The sequence below is a fragment of the Carassius gibelio genome, chromosome A13 (assembly GCF_023724105.1).
Source record: "Carassius gibelio isolate Cgi1373 ecotype wild population from Czech Republic chromosome A13, carGib1.2-hapl.c, whole genome shotgun sequence".
Classification (NCBI taxonomy): domain Eukaryota; kingdom Metazoa; phylum Chordata; class Actinopteri; order Cypriniformes; family Cyprinidae; genus Carassius; species Carassius gibelio.
The window spans coordinates 8,806,053-8,829,033 of NC_068383.1; the positions used below are offsets into that span (position 1 = coordinate 8,806,053).

A 22,981-nucleotide genomic window follows, 5' to 3' on the forward strand; every position below is an offset into this window, starting at 1 on the left:
ACTGTTCTGGGTTTTCTAAGTAATCCTTATTTGCTGTTTAGCAAGGTAGAACTTTAGTTGGGGCTGCTGGATCCAGAGCAAGATGTACAGTAGGTTTGTATTCTGTCGACATCGATTTTGTTCCTGTCGGCAATGTCAGAACCATTTTCACTCTAAGGTTTCTCTGTTCTGCAGTTCTCCATAGTGAAGCTCTTTAGAGGGAACAATGTATGTTCAAGAACCAGACAGGAACCATCACACTCGTGCCGCTCCCAGTAGCCAGGTGTGCAATCAGGGTGGTGGAGGTGACCCAGCCATATCTTCTGACCCAGGGTAATAAACTGTAATGTCTCACCCTCTTTCTCTCGGGTTTATTTTTTTTTTTTTTTGTAAAATCTGTGACAAATTTTTCACTATGAGATGATGTAATTTACATTTTTACACATTAAAGATGTTTGGAATTGTTCAGAGTTGAAAATGTTAGTTTTTTTTTCAGGATTCTTTGAATAGAAAGTTCAAAAGTACACCATTTGTTTGATTTTTTTTTTCTTTAAATATAAATGTATATTTAGTGTCTATACTATCATGTTTGATAAGTTTAATGCATCTTTGTTGAATTTTTAAATGACAATAAGCAATCCCTTTGCCAAGTAATATAGTTGTATAGCCTGGCTGTAGGTTATGTACACAACTTAACAGTTAAAGACAGAACATATTGTCTTATATATATATATATATGGTTTTGTTTATTAGCTCTGTTATTTACAGAGGCTTAAAATGGGTTCTTTTCAATCAGATGTTAGAGCCACAATCATTTTATCATTGAACCTTAACTGTACAAGCAAACAAATTTGGAAGAAAATATAGAAAATATGAAGTATGTCAAACCCTTTGGTTTTAAGTGAAATTCAAATGGGCTCTTTAAGTACAGTATGTCTGCATCTTGCCACTTTAGCTCTCCTCTCTGCATTCCCAATCTCTTGGAGTGAAACAGTCCCACCCTACTGCTTCTTGTACATGTCCACCAGAGCGACTTTCATCTCAGAGTGAGACTCGTGGCACTTCCAGAACAGCCAAACATGACTGAGGTTAACACTCTAGTGGACAAAGCAACCCGACCCACAGTTAATTGGTAGATGAAAAAGATAGAGTGCAATGGGGGCTTGAAGTGCATGTGTGGGATTAACCTTTCAAAAAGGGTAAAACCTCAAGAATCAGACAAAACAGGCTAGAACTATTCTGGGTGTAAGGTTAAAAAAAAGAAAAAAGAAAGAGAAAAGCCAACTAAAACGAATGAGAGTTATAAGAGAGTGAGAGAGCCATACCAGTCTCCTTTTCACCAATTTCAATTTGCCAATGTCCCCTTCATTAGACATGGTGGCATCTGAAGCCATTCCTTTACAACCAATGATAGTAATTTCCACAGCAACCATGGCCCAAATCCATCTGATGTAGGCCTCTCAAGGGCTTTGTCACCCCTTGGAAGTCATTAATAGAGGCAAGATTAGTTTTTTTTCTCACCCCAGTAAGAGGGAAGAGAAAAAGAGAGAAATGGACATCTGCTCCAGGAAGAATCGAAAACTTACAGTCCCCTGGGAAAGTTATGTTTCAGTAGCTTTTAACAATGTGTTTACTAGAAAGGAAAGAGACAGGTTGACCCCATGGTTAGGATTGCATATTTACCCTCTTTTCATATCTATCTATCATTATTTGTGATTGCCAGATTTGCTAGAATGCTTATAGTTGGCTTTTATTGTAAAGGTAAACAGTTATTTACCATTCAAAAGTCAAACCGAATTGTGAAACGTATAGTATTTTTAAGAGAGGCACCAATATAGAAAATATAGATTGCCATGTCAATCCAGACACGCTGCCAGTCTGTTCATTTCTGTAATGCAACAGTTGATTCAGCTTTGACTTTTTATTTGGAATTATTTTAATTGGTTAATAAATTAGCTAGCTAGCTGTACTGTGCCAATTAACAGATGTTGCTTAATCATTGTTGTATTTTCCACCATATATATGTTTAAAATTCAGTTTTTGTCAGGGGTGAACATACAACTTGGAAAGGCCACTATGTTCCATTTTAACCATCCTCAGGAAGCAGCCTTAATTTGAGAGAAACACAACCTCTTCTGAAGCTATTTGTAAAAAAAAAAAATAAAAAAAAAAAATGTATTAAAATGCTGCTGGATAAAAGGTGAGCAGAATTACGAACTTATGCTAAAAAATGCAAGTCATCAGAAACCGCTCTCAGCTGTAATTTCTGTGTCAGTTGGCTGTGTGTTCCTTCATGCGTGTTAAAACAAAAGCTTTCTTCTTCAAACAGGCACATATTCTCTACCCTAAAGCTAAAATTATAAATCCCTCTTGGTATGTTTGCAAAGCGCCAGTTTTCTATTTTATTTTTTATCATCTTTTACACTTTTTTTTTTCTTCATTTCTTTAGAGGGGTAAAGTAATTGTGCACCTCAGTGTCTTCTGATAAGAGCTGAACATGATTGCTGTTTGGTTTGCAAGAGTGCACCTCCACTTCCATTCTTACTTTCTCCGCCAGCCTCTGACACTCTCTCGAACTCTCCCTCCCTCTCTCCGTCTCTCACTGCTGTGACAGGTAATGAAATATTTCCAGCCTGTTAAGTCTCTCATTGTAAAGTTAGACGGCAGCTGTTTCCTCTTCTGTGCACTGAGATTACAGTGCCTTCTCTCTGCGTGAACCATTCTTACGCTCACAAACAACTGTTAACTTGCCTTACAGAGCTCTCCGCGGCACCATTCAGTTATTTCTGTTGTGCAGAACTTTGGTTTTACTCAGTCAAGCTGCTAATTTCCATATTTTACAATGGCATTTATTAGTTTGAAGATTGCTTGCATAAACTAACTTCCTCTAGAGCTTTTTCCATTGATATTTTGTGCACAGATGAATCTTATGACTGAATTACTATGTCAATAAGATGTAAAACAAGCCACTGTTTGGAATGGTTATTTATCGGTATAGATTATGGAAACTTAAGTGAACAACATGAAATGTTATGTCTATGTTTGCTTCTTTTTCTCAATTTAAGAAAGAATAACCACATTAGACATCCAATTTTCTGAACAGATGGGGATTTTGGAGAACCTCCCAATTTTGGATTCTAACAAATCATCTACCTCAGATTTTTCGGAGAAATTGAATTTCAAATGCAGCTTACAAAAATATATACATTTTAATCTTTTGAAATCGAAGTCGCACCATTAGTGTACATTCAGAGGTGCGTGTTTGAACATATTTGATAGATTTCTAAACTTGATCATTCATCATTTACAGTATAAACCTGTATGACTTTCTGTCTTAAGTGAAACCTAAAAGTAATGTCCTTATAGCATGCTTCAGCTGTTGTTTTCCATATTTGGGAAGTAAACTACTGTATGGTATATGGTATCACCATATGTTTAAGGAAATATTTTATTGAATAGTGATTTAAATTGTATTTGTTTGTCCACAAACAAAGCTTTTGCATGGCTTCAGAAGGACCACCTTTACGGAGCTATTTTGCCCCTGGTCCCCTTCCATTTTCATTCTTTTTTGGAAAAGAACAGTTTGTTCATTCTGTTAATCATCTCCTTTTGTGTTCTATGGCAGAAAGTCAGTCATACAGATTTGGAACAACATGACAATGAGTAAATTATGACCAGTGTTGGGTATAGTTACTTTGGAAAGTAGTTAGTTAAGTTACAACGTTACTATCAATTAAAAGTAATCAGTTATGATACAGCGTTACCCATTCATAAAAGTAACGCGTTAGAGTACTCATGCGTTACCAAAAATTAAAAGCCGTTTGCAGTGGCTCACACATGACAGACAGAGCCCCTGGCCCCTTTAAATGCACCTAGAAGTCGTGACTCCCGACAATGAATAACGTCAGTCATCCATCTAAATTAACACTGCAGGATAACAATAACAGGAAAGACAGTCAGCAATCGGCTATTCCACATGGCGTTTTATTTATTTATTATCACAGAACATATTATTAATCAAAATTCGCACCTAACGTTACCCAGCCCGGGTAGCCTAGGCTACTGTATATTATGAGCACCACAAGATAACTCCTGATTTTTCTTTAACTTTAAATATTGCAGTTATCAAAGTACAAGTATGCTTACTTGTAAACACAACCTTAAACAGGCTTGCAGATTTAAATCCATTTAGAAATGATGAACAACCAGCCAGCCAACGATCTAACAGAAATTAACAGCTGCCTGTCAAACAAAAATGATAACAAACCGAATTAAATCCTTCACTGCCACACAGGCAAATGACAAATCGCTTAATAGCCGAACTAATTATTATTAAAATGTCACTCACAGTCACAAGCCTAAATTCGCTGTAACACAGTCCTCTTACATTTACTCTTCAAAGTAGTGATTAAAACGTAGCAGAAGCAGATTTTCGAAACGTTTGTCCGACAGTCGATTTCTTTTTCGTTGACAAATTGAAAATAATGTGCGTACTTGTACTTCCATAAACCAAACGCTGTCCTCTCTGCTATCTTGCCGGGAGTTCGAAAAAAAAAAAAAACCACACACACACACACAGGGTCAGGCGCAGGGCACAGACGTATCACAGCCGTATCACAGCCATTGACTTTACTATCACAGAGCTTCGGCTCCGCTGATACATCCGCAGGTGGCACAGTAGACCTAAGCATACTGTTTGACAAAAAGCAGGCTGCAGTCGGGATTTTCCTTTCCTTAAAATAACGGATTACTTTTAAAAAAAAATAACGAAGTTACTGATTACTTACGCACGAAACTAACGCGTTAAGTTACACATTTCAGGAAAAAAGTAATTAGAGTACTCTAACGCGTTACTTTGTAACGCGTTACCCACAACACTGATTATGACCATTTTTATTTCTGTGTGAACGATCTCTTTAAACTTTTATTAGAACAAAGACAATTTGCCGTAAAAAGGGTTTCATTTCCATGTTCATTGAGGCATGTAGCAATCATGTTTACTAGTCTCTTTGCATTCTGCTCTCTCATTTTGATCTGAATGTCGGTGATTTGTAGTGCTTTCTAATGGCATGTTTGTTTTAATTAGTGTGCTGTAATTGCCATGTGTTAGAAACAGCTGTCTTTCTGTTGTGAGATTGGTTTTTACCACAGTGCTGTGTCTATATGCTCAACCATTTGTCTGAATGTCCTCCACAGTCTGGGCTCTTCGTGTCGATTAACTCCACTGCATTCTCTGTGGAGTCTTTTAGTCATTTCAGGTGAGTACATCTGTTGTGAGACAGAGACAGACTGTGCCGTATCCCCATCAGTCCTCAGATTCATTATGTTATATAATAGTTTAGTCAGTATGGTAGCTTTATCTTCTTTCATACGATTTTTTGCACTTCCTTTATCCTGGAAAAATGTACATTTATTGCTCCACTTAATTTTTGTTGTTGTTGTTTTTTTTTTTTACCTAGACTTGGACTAGAGGAATATAAATAGTCACATAATACACACCAGTTTCTTCTAGGATGACATGAGACCAGTTCACATCAAATAACATGATTCTCACTCTGATTCTATAGAACTAGTTTAATTCTGTTTTCAGTTTTTGAGTTAGGTCTTTCTTGGCTGTGTGATAAATCAGTGTTTTGGCTTTTTTTTTTTTTTTTACTCTGCAGGATCAGTTCAAGACACCTACAAGAAAGCTTAATGAAAAAGAGAACAAGACATGTGGACAGCTAGAGAGGTTCAGGCTGTACTGTGCCATGTGTGGCGACAACAATGACAATGAAGAAAGCTCCCAGTCTTCCAACTCCCAAGTGGCTACTGTTTTCAGCTGGGGCTGAGAGACGTCATGCATCATCATCTGTGAACCTCCAGGCTCTTCACATGTGTAAACCCAATCTATGTGTGACGCTTTAGACGCCTTCAGCAATGCTCTGCATGCTGTTCCCCCTAATTGTTCCTTTGTCTGTGTTTACAAAATGTTTGTTTGCTTGGTCGTCTTTGGCTTTGTTGTTCAAAGCTTTCTATAGATAATGGATTTGTGTGTTTGATGTGAGCCCCCCAAGCTGAACAGATTCCTAATTTATTTCGTTCTGGCTTTCATTAATAGACCGTGGATTTGGTTTCTGCAAAAGCATCAGAACAGTCCAATAGGATTTGATGCACACATCAAGCACTACTAAATACAAGCAGAGCGAAAAAAGAAAAGCATTACACTGTCTAAATATGCTTTCATTTTTCCAAGTCAGTTTTGTACTATTAATTTATAGCCTGCCCTACACAGTTTTCCTAGGTAAGATGAAAACTATTTTTAACAGGTCTCCGTAGGCCTGTATTCATGTTTTTGTCATTTTGTTTTACAATTTAATAAGGAAACCTTACAAACATATATCAATAGTTTCCTTAACACTACAACAACAAGAACATTAAATATCTGCTTTCTTTATTAACCAGACTTAAGTCCTGTTTTTTGATGGAAATTACCATTTATGATTTTTCTATTTAACAGCAGAGATGGATGCTCACTGCTTAGCTTGACTTCTGTCTTTTTTTATTAAAATATTTTACCAATATGAAAAACATAAGTCCTGTAGTGCATGTAAAAATGAATCAAAGCTCAGGCTTTAATAGGAGGGGCTTTTCAACCCCCTCCTTCACTTTCTCTCAGTTTGCAAACAGAAGGTGTGCTCCTGCAAAAGTTTAATCTTCAGCTAGTGAAACAGATGCTTCTCACCTTCTCACAGATGCTTCACTGAAAACGGTTTATTTCACTCTTCTGTCTCTCTTTGATTATGTACATTCAGAATTTATTTAATTTTCTGGAAATTATGCAGAATAGCATCATATGAAGCTTTCCGGAGGCTCTAATTGCCGTTTTATTTTCTTCCACAGTTCCCAAGGGCTTACACAGCAATAACAAAGGGATTTTCATAGCAAACATCTTGGTAAAGAAAGAGAAATGTCTGAGCACCTGTTCAGTCACATGTGCTCGAAGTTCACATAAAGTTGTAACGTTTTTTGGGCATGCTGCATCTTTCCTGAAAAGTTTGAAGAGAGGAGCAAGCACATCCGTAGTCTTCTGATTTGATAGTTTTGCCCTTTGTAAAAATGTGTGCTGTGATTCATGTTTTATCTGTAAGATACATTTTCTTTGACAGATTTCTTTTTTTTTTTTTTGGTATTTTAAGCTGGGTTTTCCTTTCAGACAGTGCCTTTAAATTACAGTATTACAAATATCCCTGTAATATCACTGCATATCACTTGATATGTTTACTAATTTCAGGATCTGTCTGCTTCCCAATCAAAAATGAGATAAATCACATCTTACTAAGGATAAGGGTTTGTTTATTTACCCCAGTCCCCGCCTTCTCTTCCTCTGAGTTTGCAAACAGAAGATGCAATTAAATGCTTAAAGTTCTGGGATGGTAATAGAACAGCTGCAAGTTTGAACCCTACAAGGACTGATAAGGTAATGCAAGTCCAAGGCACTTAGCCTCAGGTATTAAGTGTACTGTAAGTCCTATTTGACAAACTGACCATGTACAGTCTATAGTATGAAACTCATTCATATTGGCTTGAATTTTTTGACATTTCATGTTGAAACTCATTGGGCCTTGTTTGTATTGGTGAAGCATCTGTGCTGTTGGTTTTCATACACATGATGATGAGTACACGGAAAATGTATTTGCTATTCCTTTATAATTATTTATATGTATATATTGGGTGAAGTTAAATTCTAATTATACCTGCACATTTTTTGCACCATTCCACAGTCCTGAAATATTGCAGCTTAGGGTATTCGAAGTAGCTCTTTATTGAATTTTGCTGTTTGTTTAGTCATTGATTGAAAGTTCTTGCCATGGTTATTTATTTAAATGTTTCTCCAGTACAGAAACAATGTTTTTTGTTATTGTTTCTTTCTCTGAATTATCTTAGAATAATTCAAACCTATTCTCTTTGTACTGCTAACTGTTAAAAAATAGATGCAGCAAGTGTTTGCTTATCGAATAATGGAGGATGATGCTGTTGTTAATTGTTTTGTGAGTGCCAAAGGCATCAGAAAATATGAATAGTTTTTAGCATTTTTGCTGAAGCAAGAATATGACTGGAAAAATATTAACTTTGTGAGACTTTGGGAGAGACAAGATCACACACAGGGTGGATGCATGGAGAAGTGAATATACAGAAGACGGAACAAAAGGAAACCTTGGGTAGAAACCTAGAGGATGATTCTTTGTGGCACCAGCCAAGGTCCAGAATTTCGGTGTCCTATCAAATGTTGTACACTGTGTCAGTAGTCTGGAATATATCTGACCTGTATCTATGTCAACAGTGTCCATTGAATGCACTACTAAATGCTGTAAAATCCATACTAATTTTGTTTGTGTATACACGTGCTGACAAATCATGATTTCTTAGTAAAATGATACATTGAAAAATCTATGCTTCACATTTTTACATCCAAAACCTTCTGTATAAAATTGCCTTTGTGGCCTGCATTCTAAATATGTTGTCTTTACCTTTGTGTCTGAAAAGCTCTCTGTAGGTGCTCTGTTGTTCAAGATTCCAAGCTTGAGTATAAGATCAGTACCCTGCTGTTGTTTTATACGTGGGGCGTTTCTGGCATTTTACAGGGTTTTGACTTGTATACACTCTGCTATCCAACAAGTTGTGTACGAGACTCCATTAAATATTTGGCTTTCTGTCCAAAATCTTGTTGAGCTTGACGGAAAGTCATCTTCGTTTCCCACCAAGCTGCTTTTCCATCCCTGTGTGAACAGTCTGAGAATAAAGTGCTTGTATGTAAATCCTCAAATCTACATGCTCACATTCTATTTAATTTCACAGCTAGCTGAGTGGCCCTAATCGCATCCAGACATTTGGGTTCTTTGCTATTCAAATCTAATACGCTTTTGGAGATGCGGGACATTGTGCAGTTTAGTCTTTTTGCCTTTGCCTGCTGGAGGTCTCTTGTGTCAAAACCGTAGCAAAAATAATTAAAATCACTGTTCAAAACAAAGACCACAGCAGCATGGTTTTGAATATCAACCTAATTGCTACACTCTTATGTGGCCATGCTTCAGTGTAAATAAAGTTTAGAAGAAATAAGCTTTTTTCCATTTCTAATCCTTGTAATATAATTACTAATGTAACATTTCTATATTGTTGAATCATCTAAAATAGAAAATATTTTCCATTTGCAGCTCCGGAAAGGGTTAGTGACGCACAAGCTCTAAAAAGCTTTTATTTCTCAGGAGAGGGTCACAGGGTAATCATGTGTTTTTAGTCTCCACTGGTGCTTATGTCTATTTCACTACTGCTTCAAAAAATCTAAGAGAGGAAAATAGGTTCTAACTTTTGTTAGTGACTGGCTGGACTGTACCTTTTTTAGAGCTTCTGTCTGGGGACACACTATTAAGAATACACTGCTTTGAAAAACAAGCATAGATGGAGTGGACCATTGCCTGAAGGCAATGCAGCTGCCTCAGGGATCTAGTTGGGGTCAGAGCTGGTTTTATGTTTACACTTATAAAAAAAAAAAAGCCAATTTAAATTCTCAAAAGCTTAAAAGCAGTGACATGTCATAAAGCAATGACATCCATAATGTAATTTTGGGTTGAAGTTATATTAAAAGTAATTTAAATACTTAACAGTGCTATTGGGGGTTGTTTCTTATTAACACAGAAATGTGATGTCCTTTTTCCTACAAATATGAACTGACTGCCATTATTTGCCTTTCATGGAAATGATTAAAATGGCAAATATTTCAGTTGTAAAAGGCACCCTTTTCTGCTCTCAGTGAGCATTGATTATGGAATACATTTATGTATTGCATGTGTTTTACATGGCTTTATGGCCACCCCCTGGAAAGAGAGTGGGTCAAAGCACTGGCTTAATCATATTTTCATCTGTGAAAAAGAAGCTAATGCAAATAGCAAGCAAGGCCTTATAAAGATTCGTGAAGCAGGTGTTTCCAAACAATTACTTCTCACTGCTTTCATCCCTGGCTCTACTTATGAGCTGAAGGGTTTAGTCCACTTAAACAGAGAAAACCATTTGCAAGATAAACAAATGTGAGCAGTGAAAAAAGGATGAGAAGTTATTTTCACAGATTTTAAAGCACACTACCGAGAGATAGATTATAGTATAGGGAAAGTAACTAATTAAAGATTATCAAAACATTTGCATAAAAGTAACATTTTTATCTTACTAGACTCTTTACATTTATTGAAATGTTTTACCTATAGGGGCTGTCAAAAAACAAACAAACATGAAATCAAATTTAGAATATTCATTGAAAAATAAAAATAAAATCCACATTTGAATGCAAAAAAGTTGCATTCAAATTTTAGGTCTGCATCAGCAGTCAGGCAGCCTTATCAGTGGCGCACGAAATGTGATGACGATGTAAGTGTCATTACATTTTAATGCTTTTGTTAGACTATCCAGTTAAAGCCACTAGATGTGGTGCTGCTATGTTGTCCATTATATATATTGTGGGAAACGAGAGCATCAGTGTGGAGAAGATGTGGCTTACGTCAAAACTGAAACCAAGCCATTCACACAAAATGCATATTTATCACATTTTCTAGAGGGACATCTATCAACGTTGCACTTCTGTCTCGCACAAGAGAGCGGTATGTTTAGAAAGCCATGTAAAATTAATGCAAGTTAAACTTTTAAACATGTCTCAAGGCTTTATGGCAGATTTTTCCCATCCCACTGTATCTCATGTTTTTAAATGAAGAAAGTAGCCTACTCATTGTGATTGGTTTTTGGTCCTTTTTGTGAAACTATACATACATGCATGGTGCTGTTTTTTCCCCCAATTGTTTAAGCAACTTTATTAATTATATATTGTTCATAAACATTATTTTAATCTTTTTTTGTTTTCAAAGATAGTTGTGTTATTTTATTATTCTTCGAAGAAATGTGAATAATAATATGTTGCGCGATGCACCCTCTTGTAGCCTCTGGAGAGAAGCCAAAAACTTATTTCCCCTTTAAATTAAAATATAATTCACATTTTTATAATATTTAAGTAGAAAATTTTTATTTCGTTTTTCAGTCATTTTGACAGCTCTAGTGACCTAATAACTTAACTGTCTTGACACTATTCCGTTTTAATCTTTACAGATATTTTCCACATCTCTTGCTTCTACAGATTTACCATTTCCTTAAAACAAGACAGACAGTAGTTTCAGTAGGCCTTCAGAATCTCAGCATATTCCTGAGAAACCCAGAGCACTTATTGAACACAGTGCCACTAACAACCCCACAGGAGACATCAAAAGTCTTGGAAAGTCACTTCAGACAAGTCTCAACATCCAGTGGGAGAAGCAGCACTCAGCCCCCCATAAATCAGAAACTGAAGCTCCATCAGTGGACATGACAGGTAAGGAAATGGAAGGGAGAAAACAGGGGTGAATGGAGGGCTCTAGGATACTAGGGAACTTCAGTAGTGCTGTAACTGGACCTCTGGATTCCTGGATTTCAACCAGTAGTATCTCTGGCACCCGATCATGGGCTCAGAAGGGAGCTTGTTAGCTGAGGGATCCTGTATACATAAAGAGCAGGCATAGCCTTTGCCCAAAGCCTGACTTGCTTATAGAACTTTTTACAGAGGCATAGCCCACTTACCATGGGGGGCCAATTTAGCAAGCACATTTTATTCAGAACATCTGTTGAGATTCAAGAAGCCAAAGCCCATAAAGAGGGAAGTGGGTTCAGCTCTAGCCTAGGGAGCCTTGTAGGAAGAGTGTCTTGGATGCTGGGGGATGCAGGACGTGTGTTCACAAACTCTTTGAAAGAACAAACTGGTGGCAGTGCTCAGTACAATCAAATGTGCTCAATAGTAAAGCATCTTCCCTTTGTACACCATATCCATTTTGAGTTGACTCTAAGACCACAGGCAAACCCAACTCTGGAGACAACCCTGTTCTCACATTGAGATTGTCAGTAAGAGAACAAAATGTAGCATTGTCTTCCATGCCAGATCCCTCAAGATCCAATACAAGTGAATACAAGAGTCCATTGATGGCTTTAGAGCCAACACAGACGAGGGATTCAGTGACCACCCAGAGAAGTGAGGGGCTAAAGGTATGCTGCCAAAGACTTCAACCCATACCTGAATCCTTGCTTCATCTCCAGAAACTTTCACCTCAACAGCTTCTATCCAGCCTAAATGGTGTCATCCCTGCCCCTTGGCTAATGGAAGAGCAAGTGTTAGCTTTATACTGGCTCGGTGTAACCACCTATTCTCAACCAGATCCACAGCCTGCAGTTACAGTCATTTTCCAGACTAAACTTTGGTGATCACTTTTGATCCTTCCTGAATCTTCCAGCCTCACACACTCTTTAAAGGTTTACTATGAATTATCCTTTCAGCAACTGCAGGAGATCCACATAGGTTTTGCTGGGCAGACTGTCAGACTAACTGTCAACACAGAGAACAGTATGCTTCTCTTATACACCTGCAATGCAAGCTTAAGTCAAGAACTGTCCCGAACCTTATTTGAGATCATTTGCCCTAAACCTAAACCAACAATGCAAATTTTGAATCTCTCCTTTGTCTAACACACCTATTTCAGGTCTTGAAGTCTCTACAAAATAAGCTGATGAACTGAATCAGGAGTGTTTGATTAAGGAGACATGGAAAACATGCAGTGTTGGGGGGCCTCTAAGAACATGGTTGGGAACCACTGCTTTACATGACTGTTCGATTTCAGAAATCAAGTCTCAAGCTGCACACTGACCCTGTTGTACCTGATTCACTGATGGCACCAGTAGACTCTGAACTTGTCCAGCTTGTCCTGACTGAATCTCACAAGTGTCTCTTGAGGGAGAATGTTATTTACCACCCATCTCCACATTCAGCTATGGTGGCACGCGAGGCCCAGTTCAGGCTAATAGACTTGTGTCAGCGCTCTGTTGTTCGTTGCTTGCTGGTGAGAGATGGATACAGCAGTGTGCATCTGGATGTGTGCTGGCTTGTGTCTACCAGAAATCTGGTGTTTCTGAAGGTTACTCTCAACTTCCAGAGGTCTGCAGTGCTGATGAGGCAGCTGCCCAAACTCCTACCAAATCTGATGCATCTCCCCGGAATGAAAAGTGGAAATTAACTTTCAGCAGCTCTGTTGAGGCCACCTTCCTGATTAATAACTTGTCAAACATTTGATCAAGGACCTTCCAGCAAAAAGTAATTAACAGTCCTGTGAGAATTCAACAGGAGACTACAAAAAAGGCTGAGTGCACTAAAAACTTGATCTTGGCACCTCTGGGATTTGAGAAATAAAGGCATTATATATATTTTTTTTTTTATTTTTTACTTTTTTTCAATGAAGTTTTATATGATTTGAATTGTGATCAGTTTTTCTGACACAGGGAAGAGTAGCCTAATCACTGAAAGTTGTGCCCATGATCAAGATCATAAATTCATAAGGCTGATTAAGATTGCATTGTATGTCGGTACATTAATTACTCAACCTTAATTTTTATGTTCATTCTCTTCAGTACCAATGAAAGAATCTTAAATATGTGATTTCCTCTTATCTGCATTTGATGTGTTTATCCCTCTGCATCACCAGTATGCTTTTATAGTGTAATTCAATTTGCAAGATTGCAAAATTGAAGATACCGGTAATGTTGTTTCGGTTTGACAGTGATATACTGCCCATGTATATATATATATATATATATATATATATATATATATATATATATATATATATATATATATATATATATACATAAACCTTTTTCACACTCTTGCCTCCTCTGTCTTTGACTCATATAGCCTTGCGTCGCAGAAAATGCATGTTGCATGCCTGCAGCATCCAGCAGCTATCAGTATGCATCTCTTGAATTCGTCATGGTGTGAGGAGATGCCAGGGTCAAGGTGAGATTTTTTTTCCCCCTCTGCTGGGTAATTTAAGTTCTCACTGTATCATGTTGCTAGCTAACAGCTTCACGGTCCTTTTTTGTTTCAGACCCTGCTGTGTAAAATATTGGTTATGGTTCTCTTGTGCCTTCTTTTTTTTTGCCAGTCATGCTTCCTGTTGTAGACTTTCAGCCACTGAAGACGAGGAGTGGGAAGAAGACATAATGCTGCTATAGTGTGTAGAAAATTATGGGCGCTTGTACAATGCAATCAGCTAGGGCTTTTCTTTGACAGAATGCCAGTGAAAGAAGGAGAGAGTTCCTTTTAATAAAAGTACATCATGTGCCTTCTCAGAAATCAGTGCTTTTCACCTTTTCTTTGAAGAGCCCCTGTTCTAAGGACAGATTACAACAGAAAAAAGCTTTACTGGCAGACTGAAGGTAGTATCAACTGTTGTGTCATTTTTTCAGCTATATATATATATATATATATATGTGTGTGTGTGTGTATGTGTTTATGTTTTATGCAGGCTCATGTTTTCATTTACATGTGTTAAAGATGCACTCATTTCTTTCTCTCTCAAAGTTTTACGTTAGAATTAGAATTAATAGTAATCATTTTTATATAGCTAAAAGTACTAAATAATTGGTTTTAAATGATGTACACTCACTTGAAATGAACATCCATCATATTAGTGGCCTATAGCTAAAGCGGTCTTATTTAACATGGAGCGAGTTAAATTTAGAGACAGAAAAAAAGAACATTCTGTTATCGTCAAAATTGCTGCCATCCTTGATCTCTATGAACTCAAGTGAAATCTGCAGACAGGAAAAGGCTTTTATCATTATTACTGAAAGAGTGCTAACTACAGTACTTGCCTGCAGTAATGTATCAGAGACCCCATAATTACATACAGGCTCTATACTCCAAACCAGCACCATCCTCATAAAAGTACAGTGACAATTCTTGATTAGTTAGTGCCCGTTTTGACAGTTTTTCAGCACAGATTGTTTATAATATCAAATATCTAAAAAAGCACTCCTGAAAAAACCTTAAGCAATTATCACTAGCTCCTTTAATTGTATATTATACAACAGTGTTCAAGTAAAAACAAACAGTGAGCCATCATGCCATTTATCACAAGTAGTGTAATTAAAGATTCATATTCAGCCATTCAGTTGTAGTCAATAAGGTTTTCTTAAAAACATTTAAATACTTTAAAAGCTTATTTCCGCTAGTTTATTTGACTTAGAGTGATCACATAAAATCCCTAGCAAATAATGTTATTGCATAATGGGAGCTGATGCCGAATGCCATTATTCAACTAAACAGCAGCCCCAAAATTTGCTACCTACCATGATAACAATAGTAGACACTGTATTGCTGTCATGCTGGTCATTCAATTGTACAGGCCAGAGGACTCTGTGCCACTGTAGTCTTTATGGATGCTTTTTGAATGCTTTATCCATCACATTAGATGCAAGCCTGTTTGAAATATAACAAATAAAGTAAAGATGACAGCGCAAATAGAAAGGCCACTCTTCCCGTTCGGCACCACTGGATCAGGCAGGGAATGATGTGTGGGGCTTTTTCAGAGAAAGTGTGTGCGTACAAGAAGAGCTTCTCGTCTGGTCCAGAGAGACCTCTTATCTTGCCTTTGCAGACCCTGTGAGGTGGGATGCGTTCTCTATCATTAATATACTTCACACCTCCTCTGCTTTAACGGCTTCAGGAAGTGCCCAGTGCCTGATGGGAGAAACAGGTGGAGCTGACAGCTCCTGAGAAAATTTCTCATTTTAGCTACTCATTGCTTCGCTGTCTCACTCTTTTTCTAAAAGAAGCCATCAATCATGCATGTACAGTATGCCTTTGTTTGTAGCCTTATGGCTGCTTGATCTCCTAAAGGAAAGCTTATATTTAGCAAGCAAAAATGTAGAGGAAATTGTATGAGCAAGAATTAAAATGCATCATGAAAACAATACCCCAGATGGCAGTTTTGGTTTGTTTCTTAGTAACATCTTTCTTAAAGCAACTATTCAGGCTCCTCCTGACACCATTTGGTACATCTGCTTGGCCTTTTTGAGTCTTTGAGTCCAATTTAGCCAACACCAAATTGATTATTGCAAAAGTGCTGTTAAAAACATGTTTTGTTAATTCTTGTGTTAAAACAATGAAAACTGCATATGTCCTTGGTTCATATGTTCTTAGTTTTCATTGCTTTGTTGATATTAAACAGTTACACTCTTCATTGCAATAATAAAAAAAAAAAAGTTTTGACATTTTATGTTCTGTAAATTTCTTGTTGCAAAACACAAAACATATTACTGAAAATGGCTTTTAAAGCATCCAAAATAAATGAATAAATAAAAAAGCAACTGCTTCTGCTACGCAGAAATGATATTAAAAGCATTGTTCACTCTAAAAATTAAAATTCTGTCATCATTTACTCACGCTCATGTCATTCCAAACCCCTTTTTATCCATGGAACACAAAAGGAGATAGATGAGGGATATGAAGATGGTAATTGTGTCAACTGTCAAGCTCCAAAAAGCCCATAAAAGTACCATTAAAGTGTAATTATTCCATACAGCTCGCAAGCTACATATAATACCAGCGTTAGGTGAGAATTAAAACTAACTTTAAGTTGTTATTCACTGTAATGATGTATGTGATACATGTATAGCACAAGTGAGAGAATTCAATACCATATGAAGAGAAGAATCTGTCATCAAACTGTTTCTCAACATGACAAGATTCTTTGACTTTGAGGATTACCATCTTGCAAGAAATGGGCCAATCTTTTTTTTTCCCCAGTTCAATTAAATTTTATTTTTATAGCACTTTTTACGATACAAATCTTTAAAAGCAACTTTACAGAAAATGTATGTTTCTATAATATTTAGTAGTAGCTTATCAGTGGTGACTCAGTTTATGTACATATGACAGAAATGTATGGAAAAATCAATTAAAGACGTAACCAAACAGACAATGAACACTATTAACAGGAATTATTATGATGCATTCAAACTTATAGTTTAAGTTTTGAGCCATGTATTATTACTATGAATTAGGCTACTTCTACTACTACTATAACTTGTTCCCTGCAGTAGTCATTCCCTCAAACTCTCTTTTATGAGATAAAGGGGGAGAAAAAAAAAAAAAAAAAAACACCGGCCAAACGTATTGGCCAACAAAATCAGCAATCATATATCAGCCACCGGCTGCCCTGATTTCTAAATATCTGCATCGGGCCAGAGGAAAACCCTTGTCGTCGACCTCTATTGCTGACACTTACATTTATTTGTTTTTCCACTTTTCCTCTTGTTATGTATTTTGAATGCAAAGGACACTTTATTTTTTAAACAAAAAATAATGCTTGTTTGTTATGCATGTTATGTCTGTTTATTAAAAATAAGTTTTGTCATAACCAGTCCGGACCTTTGACACCAATGAAATTTCAGTTTTGAACCTTTGAATGTAGACTTTGAGAACTCCTGAAAATGGATAAAAAATACTTAATATACCCTTAAACACAGCATAATCTGTATCAAAGCAAATTTTAATAAATAAAAGTATCAATAAATAAAAAGTTGCACATTTGATGTTTGTCACATATAGTAGACCATTTATGTGACGTTGGTAATTACCAGAACAAGTATATTTCAAACCTGTGGGAAGCACTGATAATAATATATTTTCTATTCAATTTTATAGTTTTTTTTTCTTTCAATAAAATTTGGTTAATATACTGGCTTGTATTTTTTTAAATTCAGTATAATTAAAATTATTAAATTAAGTTAAATTAACAAGTCTTAATTATTTTTAAAAAAATATTTAATAACATAATAAATCATTATTTGAAAGTATGTTCGGTTTTTGTTTTTCGGCCCAGTGCATCCAGCATTTTCAGTTTCATCCTAGAATTTTAATTTCGGTGTATTCCTTGCAATTACAGCAAAGCTTCAGTGATTCCCTGTACGTTCATTCATGTTAGTGAAATGCTAGTCTGTTACTTTAACCTCTGGATTCCTCGTCCCATTACTAAGACTCAGTCTGTTGTAGTCAGGATAGTCTTTGCATTGGTCACTCTGATGGAATTTGGCAAGTAAAGGAAGCCTCTTAGGACACATACACACTTAATGAGCCAGCCCTGAATGTCATCTGGCTCTTTGAGCCACGGCTCATTTGTGAATGTCTGTCCTCTGGCCAAACGTATTTCTTTGCCCTTTAGAAAGATGATGTTGTCGTCTGATGTCATTTTTTAAATTGGAGCACTCTATCCCATCACCCCCCTCTGCACTTGCACCCCCCTTTTTCTGGACACTGCACAAGTCACATTAGCATTTTGCAGAAACCGTGAGACATTTTGCCACTTCGGCTTTGTGTCAGATTTCACATGCTCAATTTTAATCGTTGCCCTGGGGGGCAGAGGCACAGTTTCCATCTGTTGATAGCGTAGCTGAAGCCAGCAGGTTGTTTCAGAACACTTCCTTTCCTGGCTGCCAGCTGCACTCCAAACTCTAGATATGGAGAGTTTGTTTAAGGCTGTGATTTCCATACATGAAAAAATGATATTTAGATTTTCAGTGAATGCAAATCAAAACATTTTTGGAGATGTTTGCAGGTGTCTTCTGCATGCCTTGTTCAACAATAATGTTAAAAGTTCTGTTTAAAAAAAAAAAAAACATAAGGGAATGCACATGTCTGTAAATTAATACATCACATCAGTCAGTTTTTTTATTTATTTATAATATTTGTTATCATTTAGAATCATCTATAGAATGAAAACACTGAATTATATTTAATCCATGAATTATCAGCATCAGAAGCATCCGCCACTGTGTATGGTGTAGTGAATCTTAAATCATAAATACTGCTGTATGTTTGCCCAGTGAAAATGAACTCTACCTAACTTCTTTCCACTCCTCTCCCTCAGAGCTTTGACATGCTCATACTATTTACTCTGCCCTCGAGCGCTCTCACAAACAAGACAAGGTTGTTTTCTGAAACCCGCTATGCTTTCCTTTTTGCAGCCTCTGGGTTTTGGAGGACTCTCCATCAGAATGCTGATCTCAGAGAAGTTTCTCTCTCCGTCTCTTTCTCTCTCACTGTCATTTCTGTAGACTATGGTCTGTACCTCCAATGTCAAATCATTAATCTCACTGCAGAAGTTAAGTTTGACCAAAGGCAGCACACAGTTATAAATTGTACAAGCAAGAGAAGCCCTAATTAGTTTGCAACAAACTTGATTCATAAGCCATATTGTGTAACTTATATTCATTTTTCTTTTTTATTCTTATTTTATTTTTATTTTTTTTGTTCAGATTATTTTTTCTGCAGATAATTAGCCTACTAGTGTTTTAAACAAATAATGGTGCTGGTACTTACAAGCAATTTAATACAGGAAAATCTAAACGTGTGGTATGGTAACATTTAATTTATTTTTTAGAATATACCATACAACCATTCAGTAAGCATACTGATTTAAGTGTTATTTTCTAAAAGCACCTTTTTACGTGAGTTCATGAGTAATTTGTTTGGAAATCAAACTACACTGGTTGTGCTTTTGTATTTACTCACTAAATGGAAATGGTTCATGAGCATTCAAAGCAAATTCCCTATGATAAGGATGGCATCAATATTGACATATCAATTTGATATTGTTTTGGAAAACAACGCTGTCGTCCAAACAAGCTGTTTATTGTAGTTCTTGAAAAGGGATAAATAATATATATATATATATATTTCTTTGGAGTGGACTTTGAGATGTTTAACTTTGTAGATCTTTGTTATGCCCAAACATACACACTACACACTGACTAAAATTTAAAAAGTGAAAAAAGCATAATAGAACCCCATTAAGAATGTCCGCTTACGTCTGACATCATCCTTCACCACTTCTGGGACCCTAATGCTCCGCCAGATCCCCCCAAAAAACAACAAACTGATTCAGCTAAAATATTAGTGTCTGAGACAATGCGAGCATGGAGAATGTAGTGTGCACAGGAAATTACACTTAGCTTAAATACGTAATATTAATGAAATAGTGTTAATAAATGTCTGCTGAGATAGTATTCTCAAGTGAAATGAGTAGAGGCTTGGACCCGGAAACAGCAGTCCTAATATCATGACTTAACAAGAGAATTCTCCCAAGAGCCAACAAACTGACTTCATCAGAGCAAGAATGCCATTCAAGAGCCGGAAGCAACGGCAGACATTTTTTCCCCCCACTTTATATGATGAATAGATTAGATAGGCTTTTATTTACATATACTGTGTATAAATATTATGCCCCCAATTACCATTACAAAAATCTCAATCTTAAACATTTGCTCATTCTGTATTTGTGTCGTTAAAATAGGGTGACTCTGTTGCAAAAGCTTACAGCATGACCTCTATTCAGTTTGAGGTATTCAAAATATGACCACAATGAATTTTAAAAGCAAATATTTACAGTAGGATTTAAGAGCCATATACAGTATGTTAGGCCTATTTGTGTAGATAAATGGAACATCAGATGGCTTTTACCTGTAATGACTGCAAAATGTAGTGATGCAGACAGTAGACAGGATATTTATATGTACAAATCAGAAAAATATCCCATTCCAAAACATTTCTAGCACAAATTTACATGGTAAATAAATGAAAGTTCCAGATTTGATTATTGAAAGACTTTGTGGTGCATTTCACTTACAACCAATAAAACTTCTAGAAGGATTTTCATCGGTCAGGTGTGGATCTATTCTGAATGGCTGATAACTTTTGACAAAACTTAATCCAGGAGCTAAGAGAAACAATTTCTACTGAAAAGCACGGAGAGATTGCGACTGCAGACAATCTGCGCTCAAGCAGTTCATTTGTATATGTTAGGGCTATTTGAGAGCTCGCATCCAGTTTTCTGCGAGCACATCACAGTATTCTCATGTTACAATTTAGCGCTAGCCATACTTGCACAGAAATTATTATAATAAAGCGGAATACCTGCAATCCCGTGCACACATTCAGTCTGTATTGACAGGAGACGGATGATTGTCAAACACACTGTCGGAGAGGAGATAGAGATGCAGATTGTATCTGTATGTGGATATTGTGAAAAATGAGTTATGGAACCGTGTCAGATACTTCAGTAACGTTATCAAAATATAGATATTTATGATAACACTACCATGTAGTTTGTTTCTCCAAGCTCTGAGTCCATAAATGACGCTGAGCTATATCTCTGATCAGCTCTTCATCACCTGCTGCAGCGGCGCTGTTCCTCCTGTTCCTGGTTCAGACGAAGCGCTTTGATTGGTCCCGGACCCTTCACGATCGGATATTTTTATTGGCTGCTAAAGTGCCTTCAAAAATTTGAATATCAATTCAAATTGTGTGCGTACTCAGTAACGAACTATGATTTAAAAGTAACGAAGTAGATTATTTTGCTTATTTGTACTTAAGTACAAGTAAAAGTACAGCTTTAAAAGTATACTAAAAAAAAGGACCCAGAAAAACTGCTTAATTACAGTAACTTGAGTAGTTGTATTTGGTTACTTTCCCCCACTGGTGATTGCTTTCTGCGCTCTGTATTAAACTATGCATGCATACATGACACGGTTTTATTTATAGTTGTTTAAGAAACTTAATTATAATTGGTTTATAAACATTAAAACCACCGTTTTTTGAAATAGGGCTTATTCACATTATTTCCTACATTTAGACAGGTGGGCAAATGCATTTTTGTGTCAGTGCATGCATTGTTTTAGTTTGACTGGGTCGGCGTTAGCTTAGCTTAGCACAATGAAAGGAATCCTTTGTTGCCAGCTAGCATGGCCTGAGTAAAAGTGATCAAAAATTAAAAAAAAACCCACCTAATTACTTCTTGTGGCCTGCGTATTCACAACGAGTACAAATAGCGATCCAGATTAACACTAGGCGATTTCCTAGGCAGATATTGACTTGGGACTATATTATGGGGAAGCACAGGCGAAGCACTGCTGCTTAGGCAAAGCACTGCTACTTCGGTGCAGAGATATCACGCAACACATGATAAAGAGTAAAAGGTAAAAAGAGAAGTAAAAAGCTTCTCTTCACCCTAACTGAAATTATGCATTTTAAATTCGAATATAATTCGAATTTTAATAATATACAAGTAAAACAATTCAAATTTAGTTTTTTAGCCATTTTGACAGCCCTATGCCATACTGAATTTAACACAGATAAGATCTGAGATAGATTGACTTGAATAGTTTAGTTCCACATACTATATACATTTCTTTTTTTTATGTGAGAGCTGGTGCAGCCATTTGAGAGGCTTCAGGTTTCATCTGCTTACAGTTAGCTATTTTTAGCGGTACTACTATTCTGCTTAATATTGCAAACTAGTATTGTGTATCATTTTATTTAAATATATTGTCGTAATTATAAACACTGGTTTGTAGTGCAAATGGTTTTACTGTTCACTGCACTTTATTATTCATAGTTATTTACCTAGCTGCTAAAGAATCGGAAGTCATTCAAACATTCTCAGAAAACACCTTACATCCACATTGCAAAATAATGTGGATAATTAGATGATTGTAGACCACATACATTTCATAACTAACAACTTTGAAAATTCTTTTGAAAAGTCTTTTGTTTAATGCTTTGTGTCTACTGATTTTTTAAATATATATATATATAATATATATATATATAAGACATTTCATCAGCTGAACAATTGGTATGTTGTTAAACAACAGCAGAATCAATTGAACACAATTTACTTTCACTCAAAGACTAGTTTTTATTCCTGTCAAAAATGAAATAGCCTATAGCACTACACTGACTAGACTATTGCTTACATATGAAAACATGTGGGACAGATCATAGCTGTATTGCCCAGAAAAACAAAACATTGCTTCATGCATCTTGAGTCATTCACCAAAATTAACCAGCAAACTATTTCCATTACACAAAGTCAGCACAGGACCTTTTACTACCTTTACTAGACTTGGGATTTTCTTTGAAACCACATCTTTCGCAAATTATCTTTTCACCTTATACCCTGTGTCCAGCTTGGTTTCCTTTTGATTTCAAATACAGCTCATGAACTTCAGTCTACAACCCTGAAGCCAGTTTTTGCTCCAGTACACACTCTTCCACTTTCCCAAA

General features: G+C 36.4%; 2 long non-coding RNA genes across 2 annotated transcripts; one reads left to right on the forward strand and one right to left on the reverse strand.

The window, feature by feature from the left end:
* Window positions 1-153: 153 nt before the first annotated feature.
* On the forward strand, window positions 154-6,452 carry LOC128026072 (uncharacterized). Its single transcript, XR_008186329.1, has 3 exons — window positions 154-312; window positions 5,176-5,237; window positions 5,643-6,452. It is a non-coding gene; the product is annotated as an uncharacterized LOC128026072 (long non-coding RNA).
* Window positions 6,453-17,447: 10,995 nt separating this feature from the next.
* On the reverse strand, window positions 17,448-21,135 carry LOC128026074 (uncharacterized). The gene is made up of 3 exons (XR_008186331.1): window positions 21,015-21,135; window positions 20,831-20,923; window positions 17,448-18,514 (listed from the first exon to the last, which is right to left on the reverse strand). It is a non-coding gene; the product is annotated as an uncharacterized LOC128026074 (long non-coding RNA).
* Between the last annotated feature and the right edge of the window lie 1,846 nt (window positions 21,136-22,981).